The sequence below is a fragment of the Oncorhynchus mykiss genome, chromosome 16 (genome assembly GCF_013265735.2).
Source record: "Oncorhynchus mykiss isolate Arlee chromosome 16, USDA_OmykA_1.1, whole genome shotgun sequence".
In the NCBI taxonomy this organism is placed as follows: Eukaryota; Metazoa; Chordata; class Actinopteri; order Salmoniformes; family Salmonidae; genus Oncorhynchus; species Oncorhynchus mykiss.
In genome coordinates this window covers 39,706,102-39,712,773 of record NC_048580.1, presented here as the reverse complement: position 1 = coordinate 39,712,773, position 6,672 = coordinate 39,706,102, and the positions used below count along the sequence as shown (strand labels likewise).

The 6,672-nt window shown below is 40.7% G+C and overlaps 1 protein-coding gene across 4 annotated transcripts in view; it reads right to left on the bottom strand.

The window, feature by feature from the left end:
- Positions 1-5,896: 5,896 nt before the first annotated feature.
- The window catches only part of LOC110491941 (vasopressin V2 receptor), a 46,960-nt gene continuing 46,184 nt past the window's right edge, over positions 5,897-6,672 (bottom strand). For all 4 annotated transcript variants that reach the window (XM_036946828.1, XM_036946829.1, XM_036946830.1 and 1 more), the window contains one exon: positions 5,897-6,444. The gene's annotated coding sequence lies outside the window, so the exon portion shown is untranslated. The remainder of the gene's footprint in view (positions 6,445-6,672) is intronic.

Sequence of the window (6,672 nt, the reverse complement as noted above, 5' to 3'; positions counted from 1 at the left end):
TTTTATTGTGATTCTCCATGTTGACATGTTGACTGATTTGGGTACATGGAGAGAAATAAATGATATCTTCCTCAGTCTGCAGCATTGGTCTTGTGTAGTGTTTGTATAGTTGCACTTTCTCTGTGTACTTCATTTACAGCACTCTAATCACTGACAATTAGACTTGCTAAAAGTGTTTTAGGTTAGCAACAGCAGTGTGTAACTGGTTCAAAAAGATTGAAGTCATATGAAATGTGTGTTCGTATGGTAACAAAATATTATTTTTATGAAGTCGTGTATAGTTTTGACAAGTGTTCCATTTTGCAAATGATCTGAAGTGTTGTGCTACTTTGGTGTAGGGTTGTGCTAATTGTGTGTAGTGATTTGACAAACCGGGCCCTGTTTTCAAAATTGTGCTAAGACAATTGAAAAAAAACTAAGGAAACCAGACGGAGCCATTTTCTTGTTTTTTGCAATTTATGTATAGCCAGTGGCACACTCCAACACTCACACACAATTTACAAATGAAGCATGTGTGTTTAGTGAGTCCGCCAGATCAGAGGCAGTACCTGTGTGATACCTGTGTGAATTGGACCATTTTCCTGTCCTGCTAAGCATTCAAAATGTAACGAGTACTTTTCGGTCTCAGGGAAAATGTATGGAGTTAAGAGTATTTTCTTTAATACAGTGAAGTAAAAGTAAAAGCACTCAACTATAAATAGTAAAGTACAGATTCCCCCCAAAAACGATTTTGACTTAATTACTTTACACCACTGCTCCTTGCTAAATAAAAAGTAATCAAAAGAAAAGTGAAAGAAGCAAAACCTTTGTGTTTGATCAACATAATGGTTTACCCAGATTGTTTATTGTTACTATTTGTTCAAATGTGTTACAGTATGAACGTGTGTTACTCATCTGCAGCTTATGTATCCTTCACACTGTGTGTGTGTGAGGTCTGTGGGCTACACACAGAGGTGGAGTAACATACACAGGCTGAATCTGAAATAGCCCCCTTTTCCCTATACAGTGCACTACTTTTGAACTATGGTGCCATTTTGGACACAGAAACTGATTGCCCAGTGTTGTGCAGCCTAGCCTAATGTGTTGGAGGGAGGATTCTGGTCTGTCTTTTGTAATCTGATTTAGTGGCGTAGTTTATGAGGGTTATTCCTTCAGCCCTTCATTCAGACTGCCATCCTCAGAAGTCCTTGGCTGACCCTAATATAATTGATGTCACGTTCTGACCATCGTTCTTGTGTGTTTTCCTTGTTTTAGTGTTGGTCAGGACGTGAGCTGGGTGGGCATTCTATGTTGTGCGTCTGGTTTGTCTATTTCTATGTTTGGCCTGATATGGTTCTCAATCAGAGGCAGGTGTTAGTCATTGTCTCTGATTGGGAACCATATTTAGGTAGCCTGTTTTGTGTTGGGTTTTGTGGGTGGTTGTCTCCTGTGTCAGTGTTTGTACCACACGGGACTGGTTTGGGTTTGCATGTTTCTTGTTTTGTAGTCTATTTCATGTATAGTTTCATTATTAAAGGAACCATGAATTATAACTACGCTGCGTCTTGGTCCGATCCCTGCTACACCTCTTCTTCAGAGGAAGAAGAGAACCGTTACAATTGATTTGAATGAGGATGAAGAAGTTCACCTAGTATGTCCCTGGCCAGGCCATTCATACAGTCATACTGTCACACAGCTGGTTGTTAATTTCTCTAATACCCTGTTACACACACACACACACACACACACACACACACACACACACACACACACAGAGTTGGGGACACAATTCAATCCATTTAAAATCCAATTTTCCCTAACCCCTAACCCTTGCTCCTAAGCCAAGCTCCTAAAACTAACCCTAAACCTAATTATAAGCCTAACACTAATTCTAACCTTAACCATAAACCCCCTAGAAATAGCATTTTACCTTGTGGGGACTAACAAAATGTCCAACATTTTTGTTAATTTACTATTCTTGTGGGGTCTTCTGGTCCCCACACGTATAGTTAATCACGTCCACACACACACACACACAAGCACACACACTAATACCCAGTCACAGCGAGGTGTCCTGGCAGGCCTAGGGAGCCGACCCTGCAGTGCTGTCTCTGTAATGAATAAGTGACCTTGACTGGAGACATCAGACAGAGCAGGCCGAGCTCAGCATGAGTCCTCTGTATGGACTAGAACTACCTGGGTTCAAATACTATTTGAAATCATTTCCAATGCCTTCATCTTTGCTTGACTGAGCTTGTCTGGCTTAACGGGCCACCAGAATAGTCCTAAAACTGCAAACCATGTCCATCTGGCACTCTGGCAGGCCAGAGCAGACGCTTAAAGTATTTTAAAAAAATGTTTATACTATTTGAACCCAGGCCTGTCCTTTGGACACAGATGGAGCTCTGAGCTGAGCCGAGCTCCTGTCGGATTACAAATGACCACTGACCCTGCCCTGGCTATGCTCTATCAATGACCTCTGACAGCACTCAAGATTTATAACAGCCAGTGGTTTTATATGAACAAATGTTTGTGTGTGTCTAGAGAGAACCTTGGCTTGTCCCCCGGTTGGCAAGGAAGTCTGCTATGCATGCAAGATTACCCCAGTGAAGACAAGGAAACAGACAGGGGAAACGTTTCTAGGAATGATATTGTTATTCTTGTGGGTAACTTGTTTTTCTTACACCGGAGTTGGTGTTTTTATTTCCATCCTCTTGTGTATTCGTTGGTTGTGCCACAAGCGGACGCGTTCAGGAAAGTATAATCCACCTTGAAAACATATTTTTCTTGGCTCATGAATCTGTTAAAAATCAAGAAAAAAAAAAAACTATCTGAACAGAAAAGCTCCCTGGCCCCTTAGAGCTCTCAACAACAACAACAAAAAAACAATGAACATACAACAAAAACAACAACAACAATTCACCTCCTTTTTGTCAATAGAAATGTGTTTGTTTGCTTGTAACTGCCAGAGGACATGACACCCTTTACACACTACGGAGCCGAGCCGAGCCGCAGTGTCATTCGTAGAGAATATACAGTAGTTGTAACGGATGGAAAATGTATTAAAGCCAGGCTAGAAAGAGTGCAGGAGAGATACACATCATCTCTGTTCTGGGAGAGATCCCACAGAACTGTAATATTATTTTCAAACTGGCTTGCGTGTTTTGTTGCAACGTCATCCCTTTAAGGTTACAGCAACTATGGTGGACGACGCGGGAACCAGGCGGGAACACTACGCCTCGTGTGAAAAGGGGGTAAGGTTGAAACCTGCAAATCATGCAGATGAAGCACTGAACCGTCATGACCATCAGCCCACTGTAACTGGCCTACTGGTCTGAAAACTTCTTGCTCATTTAGTTATACTGTGCCGTCCGGTCACACAATAAAGACATGTAAAATCACACATTTTCGTAAACACAGTTCACAAACCACACGGGTCAAAGTCTCATTTGAAATTGGTAGGCGCAGACATGTGGATTTAATCTCTTTTAATACACACGTAAAGTTACAACGTGTACGCATGTAGCTATCATAGTAATAATGATCTTAAAGAAAGGTGTGTAACAGATTATTGTTGTCATAAGTCTGTCGTGCAGTTGAAGGGTCAATTTAGTGTATTATTATAAATAAATATAAGGAATAGAAAATATAACGAAAACAGACATACATTCGTCGCTACATGCATGAACTTAAGGTAGCAACAACGGGAACTTAAACATGTCCCTTTCTCGTTTGTTTAGACATAGAATAAATTAGAGATATAAACACTTGTGGAACATATAACATGACTTGAGGTCTGACATAATATGAATCTGATCCCTGCTTTTTGTGGTTTGTCTGTCTGGAGGGAAGCCCCTCTACTACAGTAAATACTGTATTATATTGTCCTATGTGTGAGGCCCCTCTACTACAGTAAATACTGTATTATATTGTCCTATGTGTGAGGCCCCTCTACTACAGTAAATACTGTATTATATTGTCCTATGTGTGAGGTCCCTCTACTACAGTACATACTGTATTATATTGTCCTATGTGTGAGGCCCCTCTACTACAGTAAATACTGTATTATATTGTCCTATGTGTGAGGCCCCTCTACTACAGTAAATACTGTATTATATTGTCCTATGTGTGAGGTCCCTCTACTACAGTAAATGCTGTATTATATTGTATTATAAGGCCTACAGTAAATACTATATTATCCTAGGATGGGGCCCTAGCCTGGTCCCAGATCTGTTTGTGTTGTATTGCCAACTCCTATTGTCAGTTGGCAAGATAGCAGATCTGGGACCAGGCTAGGGAAGCCCCTCTCTCTACTATTTATTATATTTCTGCTATAACCAGTGCTTGACTTGGCCAGGAGCTCACCGGAGCTGAGTACCGGCGCCTCAAATGTTCTACTGCTTGAGCTCCTGTTCCTCTTATAGAATATTAGCTCAAAAGTATTGTGAATATAAAGAGTACAGGCACCCAAAACGAGTAGCGGAGCATGTTTCAGTTCAAGTCAAGCACTGGCTATAACAATACAGGCACTTTGTTTGGTTCTGAGTAATCTGGATCTAGCCTGGTCCCAGATCTGTCTATGCTGCCCTGCCATGACAATAGGCAAAGCAGAAAAAACAGATCTGGGACCAGGCTAATTTGGCTAATTTGGATCCTGATATCAACTGAATGATAGTTTCACCTTAATAGACAACAGATTCTATATATTCTATATTTCCAAAACACAACTCTTAGGCCTACTAAAGCGTAAATGAGGGATACAAAGTATATTGAAAGCAGGTTAATTAAGAAATGAACATCCCACCATGCTTAGGGTCATATAAAAAATGCCCAGTTGCCCAGTGTGTGTGTGTGTGTGTGTGTGTGTGTGTGTGTGTGTGTGTGTGTGTGTGTGTGTGTGTGTGTGTGTCTCAGATCACCAGATCTCCACCACAGTCAACAACACACCAAATGATGGAAGGAAAGGTGTCAAACACTTGTAGAACCTATGCAAAGGCGGATTGAAGCTGTTTTCCGGCGGCTCGTGGTGCCCCAAAACCCTATTAAGACACTTTATATATGGTGTTTCCTTTATTTTGTCAGTTACCTGTATATCGGACAGAGTATATATTCATCATCATCTCTTACACAATCTGTAAATAATAATGGTCATATTGTACTGTGCCTCTGCAACACTTTCAATAAATATATTTAAAATCATTGATTTACATGGAATGGTAATTTCCTTCATTGTACAGTCTAAATGAAATTCCTCGTGGTTTTTCGACAATGTGTTATTACTTGTGCATGGACTTGACACCATAAAATATTCAGATGTGGTCATCTCTGCATAGTAGCAATGTGATATCTCTCTCGTGGGCAGTCTGTGAAGAGTCACGTCTCCATGTGTTTATGAGCTATCCTCATAGCATGACATCCATACATGACAGTGTGTTGCACTTCTAAGAAGTACTTCTAAGAAGTCTCTCTCTCTCTCTTCTCGCTATGTTGAACATGCTCCCGTGTGCCTAGTATTGTTAATCCAGATAACATTTTTCAGATTTCTCTCCAGCTGTGAAATATAATCACATAATTGCGCCCCAGTTTGTTGTCGAAGCCTTGGTCTGCTAGATTCATTCACTCCCTCCTCTCTCTCGCTCTCTCGCTCTCTCTTCTCGCTATGATTAACATGCTCCAATGTGTCTAGTATTGTTTATCCAGAGTATTTTTTATGATTTCTCCCCAGGTCTCCTCTTACTTGTTTGACTCTTTCTATTTTCACAAGTCACCATTGTTCTTTCTTTCTTTCTTTCTTTCTTTCTTTCTTTCTTTCTTTCTTTCTTTCTTTCTTTCTTTCTTTCTTTCTATCTTTCTATCTATCTTTCTTTCTTTCTTTCTTTCTATCTTTCTATCTTTCTTTCTTTCTTTCTTTCTTTCTTTCTTTCTTTCTTTCTTTCTTTCTTTCTTTCTTTCTTTCTTTCTTTCTTTCTTTCTTTCTTTCTTTCTTTCTTTGAAAACAGATATTCCTCTCCCGCTCTTCTGAGTGAAGATGAATTCCACCTCAGGCATGCATTTAGAAAACATTTTGATTTGATTTCCTGTAGTTCATCCATAATATTAGCTTCCACTACTTCAACCGCCCCTCCTCCAAGGATTGCTCCCACGCTCTCATCCTCTGTTTATTCTGCTTCCAAAAATGGTCCTCTCCAGTTATTTATTTCACTCTCACTCTTACTCGCTCTCCCTCCCTCTCTGTCTCTCAATTCAATTCAATTTAAGGGCTTTATTGGCATGGGAAATGCTCACTCTCTCTCTCTCCCTCCCTCCCTCCCTCTCCCTCTACTGGGATTCAGACAGTTACTCTAGATCTAAATAAAAGAGTAAAAGTCATCCACTGTTCCTCTACCTTAATATCATCTTTCCTCTCCTCTCTTCAGGCCTCTGATTGGAGTTGGGTTGCAGCCAATAATCAGCATAGGAACCTCCCTACAAGAAGAGACAGAAGAGAGACAAGGACACACACACACACACACACAAACACGCACACGTGCAGACACACACACACAGACACACACACGCACACACACACGTACACTCAGCTAGTTAATCAATACAAGTGGTAGGTAGTACAGAGATCCAAAGACTTGGCTCTGTGGAATTAGTCCCAGTCACCCTCTCACAGCCCCACAGCATCTGTAGCTGCATCCAAAATGG